Raw genomic sequence first — 19,252 nt, 5'->3', positions numbered from 1 at the left:
TATGAAATGTAGTCAATTAGTTTTAAAGTTATTGTCATGAAACTTGCTGAAGTCGTAGATATGTCGTTATCGACCATATCGGCAGACTATATCATATAGCTGCCATGAGCACTATGGGTCGAAAATGTGGTTAATTAATGAAAAAATCTTTTTTTGTTATTCAAGATATTGAAGTTGAACTTGTAAAATACTGTCTTTACTCTGCTTCCAAAATGTGCCTAGGATCTTATATATAGTATAGATCCTATTAATAAAGAGATTTAGATAGAGATATCTTTAAAAAACTTTCCTGCACTACGCTCATTTCTTAATAACATCTAAAGACTTATCGATATATAAAAGTCTTATGTTTGCTCTAACTGTTAGGACATTAAAGCGTCGGCAAGGTGAAGTCACACAGTTTCCTGTTGCATTTAATTTCATTTTTGCTGGACGCCTGCTGCAGTATTTGTAGCTTTTTTTTTCTCGTTCTACTTTGGGTGTGCGGCCAGGCTTCATTTCGCTTTTGCTTTGCTTTTGGGTTTTATTTTTCATTTTGTTGTTGTTGCAATTCCTGTGCATTTTCTGGGCGTTGTTTTAATTGCTGCTGACAACGAAACTTTCAACGCAAAATCAGAGTCATGTTTCCAACGACTGTGTGAGACCATTTAAATTCATGTTAGCCAAAAAAAAAAAAACGGAAAAACCGAAAAACGACTACATATTCAATAATCGACGTAATTTTAAGAATTTAACGTGACCGAAATGGAAATAAAATTGAGTGCAACTAGCTCTAGTTAACTGTAACGATTCTTTATCCACATTGTACATTCACACACGGCCAGACAAGCTCTTATGCAAATCCCTTAAAGCTCTCTCCATAGTATTTTGGGATATTTATTTATTGTTGGGTTTTGTTGTGTTGTTATGTGAGCAAAGACAGCGTACTTTAGTTGATCTGTATCTGTATCTGTATCTGTATCTGTATCTGTATCTGTATCTGTATCTGTATCTGTATCTGTATCTGTATCTGTATCTGTATCTGTATCTGTATCTGTATCTGTATCTGTATCTGTATCTGTATCTGTATCTGTATCTGTATCTGTATCTGTATCTGTATCTGTATCTGTATCTGTATCTGTATCTGTATCTGTATCTGTATCTGTATCTGTATCTGTATCTGTATCTGTATCTGTATCTGTATCTGTATCTGTATCTGTATCTGTATCTGTATCTGTATCTGTATCTGTATCTGTATCTGTATCTGTATCTGTATCTGTATCTGTATCTGTATCTGTATCTGTATCTGTATCTGTATCTGTATCTGTATCTGTATCTGTATCTGTATCTGTATCTGTATCTGTATCTGTATCTGTATCTGTATCTGTATCTGTATCTGTATCTGTATCTGTATCTGTATCTGTATCTGTATCTGTATCTGTATCTGTATCTGTATCTGTATCTGTATCTGTATCTGTATCTGTATCTGTATCTGTATCTGTATCTGTATCTGTATCTGTATCTGTATCTGTATCTGTATCTGTATCTGTATCTGTATCTGTATCTGTATCTGTATCTGTATCTGTATCTGTATCTGTATCTGTATCTGTATCTGTATCTGTATCTGTATCTGTATCTGTATCTGTATCTGTATCTGTATCTGTATCTGTATCTGTATCTGTATCTGTATCTGTATCTGTATCTGTATCTGTATCTGTATCTGTATCTGTATCTGTATCTGTATCTGTATCTGTATCTGTATCTGTATCTGTATCTGTATCTGTATCTGTATCTGTATCTGTATCTGTATCTGTATCTGTATCTGTATCTGTATCTGTATCTGTATCTGTATCTGTATCTGTATCTGTATCTGTATCTGTATCTGTATCTGTATCTGTATCTGTATCTGTATCTGTATCTGTATCTGTATCTGTATCTGTATCTGTATCTGTATCTGTATCTGTATCTGTATCTGTATCTGTATCTGTATCTGTATCTGTATCTGTATCTGTATCTGTATCTGTATCTGTATCTGTATCTGTATCTGTATCTGTATCTGTATCTGTATCTGTATCTGTATCTGTATCTGTATCTGTATCTGTATCTGTATCTGTATCTGTATCTGTATCTGTATCTGTATCTGTATCTGTATCTGTATCTGTATCTGTATCTGTATCTGTATCTGTATCTGTATCTGTATCTGTATCTGTATCTGTATCTGTATCTGTATCTGTATCTGTATCTGTATCTGTATCTGTATCTGTATCTGTATCTGTATCTGTATCTGTATCTGTATCTGTATCTGTATCTGTATCTGTATCTGTATCTGTATCTGTATCTGTATCTGTATCTGTATCTGTATCTGTATCTGTATCTGTATCTGTATCTGTATCTGTATCTGTATCTGTATCTGTATCTGTATCTGTATCTGTATCTGTATCTGTATCTGTATCTGTATCTGTATCTGTATCTGTATCTGTATCTGTATCTGTATCTGTATCTGTATCTGTATCTGTATCTGTATCTGTATCTGTATCTGTATCTGTATCTGTATCTGTATCTGTATCTGTATCTGTATCTGTATCTGTATCTGTATCTGTATCTGTATCTGTATCTGTATCTGTATCTGTATCTGTATCTGTATCTGTATCTGTATCTGTATCTGTATCTGTATCTGTATCTGTATCTGTATCTGTATCTGTATCTGTATCTGTATCTGTATCTGTATCTGTATCTGTATCTGTATCTGTATCTGTATCTGTATCTGTATCTGTATCTGTGTCTGTGTCTGTATCTGTATCTGTATCTGTATCTGTATCTGTATCTGTATCTGTATCTGTATCTGTATCTGTATCTGTATCTGTATCTAGATCTGGATCTGGATCTGGATCTGTATGTATTATTAACTGCATTTGTATCTGTATATGTATGAGCGTTTGTATCTGCAACTAAAATTCAGCTATGTGCTTTGACAAACTGAATTTCATATGTAAAATCCAAAAGCTCATTTACGCGGAACGCCTTTCAGCATGTCCAACCATATTTCAGCGAATATTTCAGGTCTGTCAGTTTGAGTATACGTTGAACTAATTGCGCTGAGTTCGCTGCGCTAGTTTCAGTCAATGCGAATTGTGAAATGTGAAATGCGATAAGCGACGTTTGGCATAATTTTTTATGCCGAAACACGTAAATTGATTGTACATGCGGCGGATTGGCTGCTCGATTCAATGCACGCTGTCGATAAGCCCAAAGGCAGGCATGCAGCCACTCTGGCAGCCAGGATAAAAGCCAGGACGAAGAACTGGCTCACAATGTAGTGCAACACTTTGTCGACTTTAATCCGCAGCTCACGTAGCGGAAGGTGGAATGAGATAGAGTGATGCGGGAAGGGGGGTGGGGGGTGTTGAGTGGGGTCTGTCAGGAAGTGCAGCTCGCCGCGCTGTCATGTAATAAGTGGCAGGTTCATTCAGTGGGCGTGGCACCTGAACATTTTCCATTACGCGCCAACTTTAATGCAATAATCCTCAACGTCGAACGCACGGACGAGTTGATAACAATTTCAATTTTTATGACAAGTCAACTTGCAACGGAACAAGGCGAAACGAACTCTGCGGCCAAGCAATGCCCGCTGCAAGGGCAGTAACAGTAACTGCAAGTGCTAGGCATCAAGAGAAAAAGGACAGTAAACTGCGGAACTCTAAATACCCTTGCTGGCAAAAAGAACCTTATAAAATAGTGTTTCTCTGGCAGCTACAATGATAAATAAGTCTGATTCTTAACGGACTTTGCTGAAATATGTGTCTGCAAACCTAAATAAACCTGTTAACGGCATGCCTAAATCAAAACTATGATTAAATAAATATTTATTTTGGTTGATTATTTAATATAACAATATATATATGTATTCAGATTATATACAAAATATATATATATATATATTTATGATTGGTTCAGGTTCTATTCAGGTTTTGGGATTGTGGTGCAAATAAAGCGTGAATAATGGCTTGCCTAAGCACTCATGAATGTCCATGTATACTGAGCGCCTAAAACTGTTACACATTTGATGACAAATGTATTGTACCCACCACAAGGGTACATTAACAACAGTCAACAAGAACAACAACAAATAATAACATGACCGATTGCACCATTACCGTTGCCGTTGCCGTTGCCAACACTCGACTCAACTCCGAGTTCGTCGACTGTGCCGTCGCGTTATGATTTATTGGCGTGCAACACGAAGTGTGTGTCTGCGTGTGTGTCTGTGTGAGTGTCTGTGTGTGTTTATGTGTGTGTGTGTTAGTGTGGAAGAGAGAGTGTGCACTCAACCATTTTTATGTGTGCGCAATAAAGGGGATTGCGAGGCAGCTGGCTGCAGCTGGTATATCATTCGCAGGGCTGTCAACAATTTTTGGATGCTGGCCAGAATTCAATGCATACGAGATACATTCCGTGGGGTATCACTTAATTGCCGAGCGCAGGTGCAAAACCGAACGCGCCTATGATAGCCAAAAGGGATTGGGAAGTGGCTTTAGGTTTTCGAATTGGTCTAGTGTGTTGATCAGATGTGACTAGATTAGCCATGGCTTTGTTTAAGCTCTATCGCTTTTTTATTTATATCTCTAACTGACTTCCTTTATGTGTGTGTGTGTGTGCTTGTACCTGTTTCTGTATCTGAATAAATATCTTTACGCGTATGCGAATTTGTATTCTTAGAGTATACTTTTTATATATGTTTAAAGCTTTGTATTTATCTATCAAACTTTATCATTGTAGGTTAGCTTAAATATTTAAGTGTATCTTTTAAATGTATTTATCAATTTGGACCTTCTACGTCTTGATTTATCTGCATCTGCCTGTATGGCGCTGATATGTATCTGTATCTTTAAATGTGTATTTTGTATGTATCTTATTCTGGATTAATATCTTTATATGTATGTGTATTTGTATCTTTTATGTATGTATCTATATATATGTTTAGATCTGTTTTTGTATCTGTCTCCCAGACTGTATGTTTCTAGGTATTTGTGTATATCTTTATCATTATCTGTAATTCTATATGTAATTGTATCTGTAAATATATCTTAATATCCGTCTGCGCATCTATATATGTATTAAGTGTGCTTATACATTTAAGTTCATCTATATTTTGTATTGCATTAATCAATTCAATTCAATCAATTCTGACCTTCTAATGTAGCACTGATATGTATCTGTATCTTCAAAGTGTACTTGTATCGCTCTTAATGTATCTATCAAACAAATCTTATGCATAACTATCAAGCTAAAACATACAACAACAAAATTACGCATACGTCATGTAGAACCATTATATTACAGCTGTTTGGGTCCAAAACATTAGCAATTCCCACAAAGTTGATTAAAACGTTAAGAGTTTTAAATGAATTCTCGTAGTTTATTTTTAATTTCAATAGTGGCTGGCCATGGCAGCTACTAATTTTAGGCGTCCGTGTCCTCGACACACATTTCGTCAGAGATTTCGGTCGAGAGTCACGAAATCAATTGGCAAAGTGAATGAGCAAAAGTGTGTGAGAAGACGAAGCAGAACCGAAGCAAATTGTTTTGGAATTTGCATAAATTATCAGCTGGCAATTGGCAGGGCGAAATGCAGCAAATTGAAACAATGAAGCGACCATTTGTAGTGCACTCAAGCCAAAAACTGACAGGATTCCCCCAAGTGAGGGGGACAAAGAAGGACAAATAAAATAAAAATAGGTCCCCTTCGGTGACGGCAGCTTCAATAAAATTTCGCCGACTTTGCTTCAATTTGCGGCAATTTTCGCGTCGTTGCAGCGACTCCTGCATCCTGGCTGCATTTGCTGCAGCATTTTGTGTGAAGGACTCTTGCAAATGGCTCGTGAAATCAGGCACAGTCACGCCCAGCCACAGGCAGCGCCGCCCCCCATTTGCTGCCGTCCGCCTTGGCGGCTCATTGATAAAAAGACCCAAACGAACGTTCAAATAAAACGAAAAGTCTTTTGCTTTAGGTTTTTCGCTTTTCATTTTGCTTGTTTTTTTTTTTGGTTTTTCTTTTTGGGCGAGCCCGGAGTCTGCTCTAAATTGCACTTTATTTGCGGTTTGTTGATTTTATTGCACAACTTTGTTTACAATTCTGCTTAAATTTCATTACACGATCCCAGTGAAACGAACCAAACGAATCGAGGAGCGAGAAGCAAAGCGAGAAGCAACCAACCAGGCGGACATTCAAAATGAATGACGAAACCTTGATATGATTTAATATTTGAGCAGTGCCCAAACCAAATGCCAAGTGGACCAAATTCTGCTGCATGCACCATTTCAGATAGATATATATAAATATTATATATATATATGTATATATATTAAATGGGTCAATTGTGTATTGAACGAGTGACAAATCTGGTTAGTTAAATGGCTGTGCTTAATTAGTTGAGATATTTTTATTTGTTGTTGTTGTAGTAAATGCTTGGAAAGAGATTTTAAATGTAGAACTATGCTAGGGGGAATGAAGTATAAAGGAAGTAAAGAGCGTAAAAGAGCGAAAAGCAACTGTTATTTTCGTTTCAATTAAATACACTTTCAGACCTTGTAGAGGATATTATGGTTTTGTCATGATAGAAGGGAACGTCTTCGATCCCGTATAGTATATATATTCAAGATCAACATCGAAGTCTAACTTTATATAGGCCATATCTGTGGGCAGGTCGCTCGGGTGTAACCTTTGGAGGTGCCTCTCTGTGATGGACTCAGCCAGGACTCTGGCGACTGCTGAAAGAGTTGATCTGATCTCCGACCTTTGTTAGGCGAAGATGGCGTCGCTTGTGACGTACCATGGGAGGCTGGCCGCCTTGCATGCTGCCTTGGTTCGGACTTTTCTAATGCGATTGAGCTGGTGTGCTGACGCCGTGTCCCCGACTTGGACGGCGTAGGTCCAGGTGTGCTTTTTTTTATACCCTGAACCTATTAAAAATGGGTAAACAGGGTATAATGTATTTGTGCAAATGTATGTAACAGGCATAAAGTATATACATATATTCTTGATCAGCATCAAGAGCCGAGTCGATCTAGCCATGTCCGTCTGTCTGCCCGTCCGTCCGTCTATCCGTCCGTCTGTCCGTATGTATGAACGCAAGGATCTCAGAACCAATAAGAGCTAGAGACTTGAAATTTTAGCTATAGGTCCTCCTAGTCCTCGCGCAGATCGGGTTTGTTTCCGATATTCGATAACTTTCCCCGTTTCCAAGTAATCGATAATCGATATAATCGATATCGAAATCCAGTTTTTTGAGCAATTTCGGAAAATAATATGAGCTAGAGTCACCAAAATTGACATGTAGCTTCTAGAATAGTATATATGTATATATCAAGTATTTATCATTTTATACCTATCGCCTGTCGGAAGGAGAGGGTTCAGGGTATCCCCTAGTCGGGAGCTCCCGACTAGAACCTCATACTTGTCTTAATTTTTCTAGCGAGTCTTGCAGCGAATCGGTTAGAAACCAGAATTTAATTTTTTGATTGATCATGAATCGAATTCCTAATTGTTTTGGTTGCAGAAAAAAGTTGAGCCTTATCTTAAACCGAACCATACTTGATTAAATAGTTTGGTTCAAAGCCAATTGTGTTTTTCTTTTAAACGTATTATTGCACAGCGGAGCCATTAATACGTTTACTAGGTTTTTGCAGGCATCTAAGGTTTGCAGCCATTTTTATACAGATCATTTTCTGACCGAAGGGAACTTCATCTATCTACAGATATATACATCTTTCATATTTAAGACATAGTTACTGTTCGTTGTGTGCTCTTGTAAACAGTTCTTAATTCGTTTTTTAATTCAATTGCTTAATTTTCTTTGCTCACACACACACACACACACACACATGCATATGCAGACAGCCCGCAACGCAAATGGCATGCACAGTATCTGTGTCTGCATCTGTGTATCTGTATCTTTAACTACCTTGTGCCTGCATCGCGTTGAGCTTTCATATTATTACCAACCCCACCACCCTCTCCTATCCCCTTGCCCGCCCCCGCTCGCTCAGTCACACTCGCAGTGTTCATTTTATTTAATTTGTCTGCCTGTTTGCTTATTTGTTTTGATTTCTCATGCTTCGTTTTCTGCTTGCCTCTGTTTTCTTCTTTTGCTCTTGGTACTTCTTCTTCTTCTTGTTAACATTGTTGCACGAATTGCAAATCGGTGGAAGTCTTTTTTTTTTCATTTTTTTTTGTGTGTAGGTGACTTTTTGGTGCCGACTTCCATTCACTGAAAGCCGCCGCCGCCAACTGTTCCTCAAGTATTTTGACCTTTGCCTTGCAGCCTTTGACCGATGGCGTGCTTTTCATATATAACAACTAAATCACAGAGTCATTAAAGCCAACTACAAATGCTTACTGAAACGTTGCTACAAGCACAATGAACTTGGCTTAAACCAAGAGTACAGGCAACAAAAAATTTGTTTATGTGTGCCCCCCATAAATGACGTATATTTAAAAAATACAATAAATAAAAAAAAACTAGTATTATTATTTTTAAATGTTATTATTATTATTTAAGTTTCTATTTATATTATATAATGAATTGTAAGAAAAATATAATTAATAATATTCAGGAAATACCTTTCTGTGTGTTTAAATACAAATTTACTTCAATTTTGCCAATTAGCCAATAATAATAAATCTTTCATCTGTTATATATTTTTTTGAGGCCTTACGCTATTTCTTTTTTTTTTATCTGGAATTTTAAACTGTACGAAATTTATTGGCACTTATTCCAGTTATCTTTTATAAATATATATTTTCCTTATACATTAAATCTGTGGCCTTCCGCAAGTTTTATTTAGTTTTATCTCAGCTTTCATCTTAGCTCAATAGATACAAGCATAACAAAGTTATTAACCCCCCCCCCCCCTGTTGTGACCTTATGAACAGCAAAATAAAAAACAAACACAAATCAGCGCCGACAATAAAAAAAGCGCCAAAAACTATGCAACGAAAAACACAAGTTTTAACCAAATGTGTATGTGTGCGATTCAGAGAGAGAGAGGGAGAAGGATAGAGTCTCAGGGAGATGGAGAGCATATGCAAGGACAGCAGCTCGCCTGGCTAGCAGGATAATCAAAAATGTTAATTTGGCAAAAACAACAACAACAACAACAAAAATAAAGAAATTGTTTGCAAGCAGCTGCCGCACAGGGCGACGCATTCCGTGCGATGTGAACTGCGCTGTGTGCGAGGCGCAAATGATGCGCCAGCTGCCATTATCGCAGCCTTCATTCATGGATACCAACCGATGGCAGCGGACGAGGACACAGCCGAAGCCGAGCACGAAGGCTCGCAGCAGCTGGAGCAGCAGCAGCGGGAGCAGCCTCCCGTGTCCTTCGTTTCGTGTGCGCGAAAAAAAGTTTGACGAGCACTGGAAGCGCAAACAGGGATAAGCACAATGGAAGTCACTGAAGCTGAGCGCACAAATGGAAGCGCATGGGAGCGAGCTTTAAGCTGCAGTTAAGAGCGCGCAAAAAGCCTACAAGTGGCTTGTAAGAGTGAAGCGAAGACAGCACCACACGTTACGCTCTCTTAACTCGCGCTTGTGCGACTCTCTTGCAGCGCTGTGTGGGCGTCGTGTAGTTTTCCCGTTTGTAAAAGCCATTTTTCATTCATGCGAATTTACTTTAAATTAATTTTTTTGTGGGGTCATAAATCATTTTTGGCTCTGGACCTACGCAGCGAGAGCATGTGCGCGTGTGTGTATGTGTGTTTGTACGTGTGTGTGTGTGCGAGAGCATAAGCGTGTGTGCGTGCGTGTGCCTGTATGGGCTCTTGTGCATGAATGAACGTGCGTGAAATTTGAAATAATTTGAGTTAGTTGCGTTCGCATTGAAGGATTTGGGTCAAGTGAGCTGTGGTCTAGAATTGGCTCTATAAATGTTAAGATATTGAGTAGTATCGATAACGATTCTTTACTTAAGTAGCTGTGTTTTTGAATTAAGCAGCTTTCAGTTTGGAGTACTTTCAGAAAGAGCAAAGAGTAAAATTGAGTTTGAATATTTTGCTAAGAAAACTTCAACTGAAAGCTGGAAGTAAGTGACTGAAATAATTGAAAATTTATTTCGATTGAAAACTATTTGGGCTATAATTTAATATTTTAAATAATACAACGTATTTTTAAATACTCTGTGTATTCGACAATTTATTATATTTGCGATTTTAATATGATTTAATGAAAAGATATTATCATGTGTTTTATTTGCCCGTCCGGCCAGCTGTGCCCCTTTTCACAGCTAATATTGTTAGTAACGCTATTAGAGCCTACAGCTTAGAAGAAGGGTGTTAATATCGATAACAATTGTAACAAAAATGCATTCCCTCTTGTTCAAAGCTTTAAAAATTTAATAATTTACAACAAAGGTAAACCAGTTTTAAAAAAATATCAATTTAAAATCCGCTCGAACTCGAGTACCAACTCAATATTCAATTGAGTGAGCCGCTAACCAAAGCTCTTATCTCACACCCTGTATGGCGCTCACACACACACACACACATGCAGAGAGTTGCGAAACTACCTCAAGCAAAGCTCAATGGCGCGCGCGCTCTTTCACACAGCCTCCCGAAAGTTCTTTTTTTGAGCTGTTGCCTAAGCCAACATGCAAACTAGTCGTCGAGTCGGATTAGGTTAAGTTGGGTCTCTCTTTGGGCGCTTCCAGCCAGTTGCTCGCAGCTTGCTTCCAGGCACGAGCGTGGTTGTCGGGACGAGCGCATTCCCAGTTCCCACGTTTTAGCATCCCCACGCTGTTTGGGGCATCCAATCGGTCTGCTGCAAGAGATGTTCGTTCGTGTGCGAGCGAGCTTAACGAAGCTCTCCGATTCGCCTGCTGCTGCTGCTGCAGTAGTCACTTCCAGCGTCGCCTGGCTGGCAATTGCGGGCTGGCAGCGCATTCAGTTGGTGTTCCGGTTTCGGGTTGTGCTGTTAGTTGCCTTTTCCTGCACAGCCAAAGCAGAGCCAAGCGGAAACGCGTCGCGGTCGTGCCTGTGTCTGTGTCTGTGTTTGTGACTTGGACTGTGACTGTGTATGGAAGCGCGTGCGTGCGTGTGTGCATGTGTGAGTTTGTTGTCTGTCGTCGCTTAGCACTGCGCGCGCGTTTTGTCAGTGTATGTGTGCTTGTTTGTGTGTGTGCGCGCGTGTGCCCGTGATTCTCTGTGCTTCTCTGTGCATATGTGTGTGTGTGCGTGTGCGTGTTAAAACAGTGTGACCATATATATATATATATATAAATATATACATAAATGTATGTGCGTGCCTGCGTTTATTGTGCACCAATATACATACACTAATACATAAGCACACATACATGGCAACATTTAAGCGCCCAGCAGGATGCTCAAGCAGCAGCTAAGAAACAAAAATGAGAAGAAAACAACACTAGCAGGTAAATCGGCAATGCCAAGTCAACTAGTCAGTCAGTTATAGTTATACATATATGTTTATATATATTTATATATATTTATATATATTTATATTTATATATGTGTATATCGAAGTGCGTGTGCGTGGAATTGAATATTTTTGCCTTGCGCTTTCCAACAGGAGGAAATTGATATTCTTATTTCTTGTGCTTTTTTGCAAAAAAAAAAAAAAACGGCACGAGGCTTGCTCTCTGCACTGTGTGTGCGTGTGCGTGTGTGCGTGTGTGTGTGTGTATGTTTGTGAAAATTCCATCATCATCATCATCATCGGGGCTCGCGCTGGCAACATTGTTGTACACATATTTCTTCTTCTTACACATCAGCGTCCTTCTGCCTGCCATCGCACGCGCTGCTTCCTGCCCAACTCTATTTCAACATCTATGTATTTTATTTACTGGTTGATTTGGCTCTTCATCTGCTACTTCTTCTGCTTCTATATTTTTTTTATTGCTGCGGAAAAGCGAAATGCGAAAAACGAATTGCAAATGGCAGGCAAATTTCTAATTGACCATCAAATAAATGTTTCAAATTGCAGCAGCAGCAAAAGCAACAGCAGCAGCCAAAAAGTATCTTTCAGATACATGTCAAGTGCAAGGCTGTGTGTGTGACTGTGTGGCTGTGTGTATAACAGGTGCCAAAAAATATATATATGGCAATGGCAATATTTTATGCTCGCATTGTGCCAGTATCTGCTTCTTCTTCTTCTTCCTTTTTGTTGTGGGCCAAAGTGGCCATAAAATAAAATCGTAAGAAATTGTTTTGACATTGTCAACAAGTGAACAACTTGTGAATATGGCTTATGAATAGAGTGAATATTTGATTGAAAAGTGAAAAGTCTCTTCATATAATTCGCAAGCAGTTTTAGCATGTTTTGACTTAAAAGCTTCGACATGCTTGCATCGTAGCTGAAAGCTTCAGTAGAGGTCCTGAAGTTGTCTAATACAATTAAATGGAACATTTTATAAAGATCTTTCGCTTAGGATTTTATCGTGGTTGAGGCATATTTTTTAAATTTATCTTCCATCTTAAAGGCCTATTAAATATCTAATGTCTAATATCTGCTTAACTTATTTCTTTTTAGCATAAATGCAACAACTGCACACAATGGATGTTAGAACTAATTGAAAAGAACACCATCAAAAAAATTAGAGCAAATAAAAAATACTGTTTTTTAATAGTTATGGCAAGCAATATTTTAATGTTTGAGTGAGAGGCACAGAAAAAAATAATAATACCAAAAAAGTGTTTGTGGTAAATATAAAAAAAACGGGAGAACCAATCGCAAAAAAAAAACACGAAATGAAAAGTGTGTGAAAAGCAAAAACAACTGAAAACCAAAGAAAATTCAATCTCTTACTGAAGCAATTGCAAAGGGTTAAAAAGAAAAACAGCACAAGCTATAAACATAAATTATGAAAAATGTTTAAGGCAACAAAAAGAAAAAGAAAATTTTGAAATTAATTGTAAATATTAGAAAGCTATAAAAATACTTTACATCTTCAACATATACAAACAAATACGAAAAGTAAATTTATAAAAACAAAAGACGGCCACATTTTTCGCTGAATGATTTTTAATATTAATTGTAATACCCAACATAAATTTGAATACAACATTTTCTATTATATAGAGAAAAAGTATTATAATTATATACTGGATATAAAGCATATAATAAACGAGAATCTCATATAAAATAGTTCATAAAAACTTAATAAGCAACTGAAACACGCACAAGATTGAACGAGAATGTTTATGATTTTACATCTAAGTATATATTTATGAAAATTTTCAATAAATTGGCTGCATTGATGATTGACGTATTGAATGTAGTTTATATGGCAACAGTTTTCCATGCAAATTTATTCATAATTCAAACATAAACAAGTCAGCAAATTTTCAATCATTGACATTCGTGACGTAACATATGCATATTCGATAATCGCAACTAATTAAAAATAATAATAAATACAAAAACAAATAATAATAATAAGAGATTAAATAATCACATTGAGCTACAACTAATTGTACTCCACAATTAAATTCATTAAATCAACTAAATCAACTGTATGAATACATCAATATTCATGTTCATCATAATTACATATAATTAAAAATATATATGACAAATGAAAATGCTCAAAATTTGATAAAATACTTAAAATATAATTATAACAAACAATAAATGGAATATTTATAGTATTCAGCTAGTTCAACTAAATCTTTATATATATACACGACGACAACCAACAAATTGGAAAGCGACAACATTTGACTTACTAAGTACAGAGAGTTAAAAGGTGAGTCGAAATAAACTAAAAGTTTTGTATATTCTCAACGTTTTTGATATAATTAAAAGTTCAAAATGGATTTTAGCAAGATGAGTCTAAATTATTGTGCAAATATAACAGAAAGTTTGACATTTATCTTTACATGTTCTTCCCATTAAAATGTTCTTAAAATTATGAATTTTGGAAGGCAAATTGAACACTGATAAAAAAATCAAAGGTTCACATGAAATACTCAAGGTTAAAAATTGATGCAATTTAAACTTTCTGTAATATTGAACAACATTTTAATGGTTCTCGCTTTCAATTCTAATTGAGCAATGTTATTTTTCATAGAAAAAAGAGTTAGGGTATGACAAAAAAAATTATAATCCAAGCATCAAAACATGTTTGATATTTGCCTTTTCGTGCTATTGGGTTCTGATGTTATTTTAAACATATCCAATTTAAATCACAAAAACTAATGAAGGGTTTACTTTCAATTTTTCTTAGTCTCCAAGGAAAAAAAAGGAATTCTGAATGGTTAATAGAGGGTAAGAGAGGGTGTATAATCTAGAGTCTACCATGTCCTTAATCTAAGCAGAATTATAATCAAAATTTGATTAAAATTGAAATATATATATAATTAAAATTTATTTGAGGCGTCCTTACATTTAATTCTAGTCAAATATATGAAGAAAGATACCAAAGATTAAATACTCCAGCAGGCATATATAAAAACAAAAATTTAATTTAATTTAATTTGCAGAAATTTGAATTTTTCAATACATTATATGCGGAACTTTTAAAATTGCAAAAATTAAAAAATTTTCAGAATCTAGAAATTATATTTGGGAAGTCTTAATCTTTAATTTAAAAAAATATTATTTTGTTCGCATTTTAAACGAATTTGAAAGATTTAAATATAGCCTTTTGTATACATAATAATAAAAAATGATTATTATTTTGAATTATGTTATTATTATTATTATTATTATTATTATTATTATTATTATTACCATTTTTATTATTATTATTATTATTACTATTATTATTATTATTATTATTTTTATTATTATAATTATTAATTTTATTATTATTATTATTATTATTATTAATTTTATTATTATTATTATTATATTTATTGTTATTATAATTATTGTCAATTTATTATTAATATTTATATTACATTATTATTTAATTCGAAAAAAATATCATTTTAGCAACCTACAAAAATAAATAACTTAAATCATAATTATTTTTAAATTGTTTGCCCTAATAAATGCTTTTAAGAAATATAGTTTCATTTTAAATATAATTATTTTTTATTTTCAAACCGTTTTTAAATTAATACCTTTTAAAATTACAAATGAAATTTCATGTTATTTAAAAGAAAGCGAATCGTTCTATAAGCAAAATCATAACTGCAGGCACATAATGTTCCCAGTTGCCGCAAACCCGCCCATTCCAACCGCCTGCTTCGTATTGCCCCCGGGTGCAGTGTGTCCCCAAGTAGCCACTGCTCGATTTTGGGGTTTTTGTTGTTGTTGGTTGCGTTTGGGTTTTTTGCTTCTTGGGCGAGCATTTAAAAAATGTTCCATTGACCTTTGACGACCACGCACACACGCACACATACACACACAGCTGTCAGGTGGGAGGCTGTGGTTGGGGTGTGGTGGGGCCAATGCCCAAAAGCAAACAGCAGCCACCGCAACTCTGACGACAATAAAAAAGCAGCAGAGCAATTGCCAAATAAATAACTTGACGCTCGCTCAGCGCGTTTATTTGCTTTGTGCTGTGGCGTGGGCTTGATTTTCATTTCAGACGCACACACACAGACCCACACGCCTCCACACGCACACCTATACAAATACAGAGCTCAGGCTCTAGACTGTTGCATATTAAAAGTGCCTCAGCTTCCTGTTTTCCTCCATTTTATTTTCTTTCTGCAGCCATTGCTCATTTGGCTCTGTCTAAAAATCTGAATCTACATGCTCTTGCTGCCCTTCTCTCCCCTCTTCTCCCACCCGCCCCCTTGTTTTTTTCTTGGTTTTTTCATTAATAATATGACACAATTCCTTCAGCATTGTCCTGGCCAGCTGCGCCTGAGAGCACTTTTGGCTTTGACGCCTCCTTATGCTCATTATGCTCATTTGAGGCTTTGTCTTCTATCGCCCCTCTGCAACCGCCTGCGTCCGCCTGCCAAGCAACGTCTTTCTGCTTTTTCTTTCATCATTCATTCATGCAGCACACACACACACACGTTCACCAACACACACCCGCACACGCGTTGAGTTACATCTGCAAATCCAAATGCAAACACAGCAGCAGCGAAAAGGACCAACAAAACAAGAGTGCAATATTCACGTGCGTGTGTGTGTGTGTGTGTGTGTGCGTGTGTGTGTGCCTGTAGATCTCAATTACACATAAATAGATGAAGTCCGTTTGTTTTTGCCTGCAATGCGTGCAGCTTACTAAATGACCTTATACAATAATTAAGATGAGAATGCTTAAATTTAGAAATGAATGAAATTTGTATTATATTTTTTTATATTTTTATGCGTTTAATAAAAACCATTACGATCGAAATCTTTTTATTTTAAATTAATATAAGCATCTTAATATTATAAAAAATCTTACTTGTGATTTCCTAATATGCCGTGGTCCTTTTAAATTTGTTAGATGCTTTGATTTCGGGTACTGTAGTCGGACATACCCTGTTCAGGGTATACACATTAAAAATATTTTTGCTACACAAGAATTTTTTGCCTCTTAACAATCGCCCGATATGCCCATATAACTTGGTCTGTAATTCGATATCGATTTAAGAGGATCAGAACGATTTAACAAGAACAAAAAAAAAACCAAAATCTTGAATGCCAATCGAGTGGATGTACATATTAAAAAAAGTTGAATTGCAACAAGTTTTCAAATACCCTATCTATACACAGGACAGCAACTGGGCTGATTAACCTAGCAACTTTTGCTTTTGTGGCAAAGAGTATTCATTCATTCGTCATTAGTTTCTTTTTTTTGTTGGTTAACTTTCATTTGTTAAATGTTGTTGTTGTTGTTGGGCGACGTCCTTAATTATGTGCCAGAGCCCATGACTGACTGCCACAGTGGCACACTGGCTGAAAGGACACACACGCGGGCACAACTGACAGGCTCGACGGCGGCGGCGACTCGCGACTTGCTCGTTGTCCTTCTCCTTGTTGCTGTCCTGCTGTGTCAAATTGGGCGAGCCTCAGAGAGTGGGGGAGTCAGAGAGAGGGAGATAGAGGCTCGAGACTCAAGTCCTTGTTGCGCTTGTTTTTATCGCTCGTGTTTGGCCGTTCTTGATGAGTGTTGTCGCCTCTTCATTGTTGTTGTTGTTGTTGTTGCTGCTGGTCGTTTTTGAAGAGGGCCGTTGTAGTGGGTGTCATGTCCATTTAGTTGTTGTTGTTGCTGCTGCTGCTGTTTTTCCTGGCACTTTGAGGCGACGCCGCCTGCTTACTGCTTATTTATGTATGAAGGACCTTAAACTTTAGCTGGAAATGAAAATGGCCGCGCACAGCGCACACACACACACACACACACGCACAAAAACCAGATGATGAAACAGGCACAACATTAAAAAAACCACACTGAATACTTTTATTTAATATATCAAAGATGAAATACCCTTGCAGGAATATCTATAAATAATAATTAATTTCATTTTAATTTCATGCTTGCCGAAAACTTAAAGCTTGCAGAAATTCGAATTTTCTAATGCATTACTTGCTGGAATATTAAAACTAGCAGAAATTAGAAATTATATTTAAATTTTCAAATTTTTGGTATTTCTTAAAAATGAAAATTTAAATATAGCCTTTTTTTAGTAGTTTTGTTTTTTATAATTTTTTTTTTTTTTAAATAATTTTGTTTCTTATTATTTTATTATAATACTATTATTATATTATTCTTATTTTGATTTTAATTGTTATTATTGATATCAATATTATTATTAATATTATTTTTGTTATCATTATTTTATATTTATTTTTGCCTATTTCTTTTTTAGCAGGACTTTCCAAAGTGCATTTTATTCTATTCAAATTAAAATTCTCTCTGTAAACGGGAGACTACTCTTTTCAGCATTTCCTCTAATCTTATTTTTAGACAGATTTTTAATCCATTTGATTTAAAAGTCCGCGGTCTCTACAGTATCATAAAAGAATGTGTCCAGCTCAATAATACTTTTTGCTGCTAAGTTTGGCAAAAAAAGGGTGTACCGATCCGATCAACTTAAGCATATGTATTTTTTAAAATACATCAATATCAATTTTGGGTAAGAGTATTATTGCTGACTGCAAAAAGAAAGATATATCATTAGTCCGTTGCAAACAGGTCAACAAGTTTCCTATGCCCAATTGAACGCATTTTAAATAGTTATAGGGTATAATAAAAAGTGGCAACAAAATGGCGTAGCTGCTTTTTAATCACAGACGGCGTCGCAGCTTTTCCTGCCTGCCATTTGCACAGTTTCTCACGTGTGGCAGCATCCTTATTGTCCTTGTTGTTGCCTCTGCTCCTGCTGCTGCTGCTGCTGCCGCTGCCTCTGCTGCTGCTTAGAAACAATGCGCACATTTTTGTAGCTTGGCTGCGTTTCCATAACCTTCGCTACATGAAAATGAGAAGAGAAAAACAAAAATGGAAGAAAATTTAAGGTTAAAAAATATCGTTTTATTATTGTTGTGCCACTTAATTTGAAACTAGGCCAACGCAAAGGTTGTGCCCCCAGCTAAAATGAGAAAAGGTCACAGTTACACATATCTAACTCAAAGCGGTTGGACATTTTGAAAGGCTTTTATCTATCTAGGGGCTAAGAAATGACGTGGCCTTAGGCGAGAGCGGAAAATATGGTGGAGCTTATCTATTTATATACAGATAAAATATGGCTAGTAAAAAATTTCATTTTGGTTGTTTTTTTAATTCTTAAATATATTAACTACAACTTTTAAGTTTCATATCTCTTCTGGGTCAAAATTATTTTGAATTGTCTTTAAGGTTCGCCTTTCGATTGTTGTTTTTTATTATTAAAATATTTTAAAGGCATTTCTAAATGTTGAACATGCATTCTTGACAATAATACACGGGTGTTATTTCGCGTTGCTCAGACTAGATTTTATTCTTCAAATTGTCAACATCACTTTTCCATTTTATATATATCTTGTAAGTTACCTTTTCTACCTAAAGCATAGATTATTGGCAATCGTTAAAGCACTTTAATTCTGTAATTCAATTCGTTTGCGTTATATTGAAATCAACTAATTTTCGTCCATTTTACAAAATCCTATTTATTTTGTATAATCTGCAATGAAAATATGTTTGCCAGTTAGACAAAAATTTGACTTGCTTCCATATTTTATTTGTCTGTTTTCCACAATTTGAATGTACTTTGATTGGGATACCTAAAATACCTAATAAAAAGATTCAGTAAAAAAATATAAATTTATCAATTCATTTTGATTTTAGAGGCAGATTGATTTTAGCTGCAGGCATTGCAGTCAAAGAGTAGTAA

General features: G+C 36.0%; 1 long non-coding RNA gene across 4 annotated transcripts in view; it reads left to right on the top strand.

Annotated features, from left to right (window-relative positions):
• Positions 1-19,252, top strand: part of LOC135431144 (uncharacterized) — a 73,036-nt gene that overhangs the window by 27,769 nt on the left and 26,015 nt on the right. For 2 of the 4 annotated variants that reach the window (XR_010436732.1, XR_010436733.1), the window contains exon 3: positions 12,525-13,740. This is a non-coding gene — a long non-coding RNA (uncharacterized LOC135431144). Of the gene's footprint in view, positions 1-10,930; positions 11,407-12,524; positions 13,741-19,252 lie in introns of those variants that run through there. The other 2 variants (XR_010436731.1, XR_010436734.1) reach the window with 2 other exon arrangements.

The sequence above is a fragment of the Drosophila montana genome, unplaced genomic scaffold (genome assembly GCF_035044405.1).
Source record: "Drosophila montana isolate Dmon_TW-CO22-7 unplaced genomic scaffold, ASM3504440v1 contig_312_1, whole genome shotgun sequence".
In the NCBI taxonomy this organism is placed as follows: domain Eukaryota; kingdom Metazoa; phylum Arthropoda; class Insecta; order Diptera; family Drosophilidae; genus Drosophila; species Drosophila montana.
This window is presented reverse-complemented; position numbering and strand designations above follow the sequence as displayed.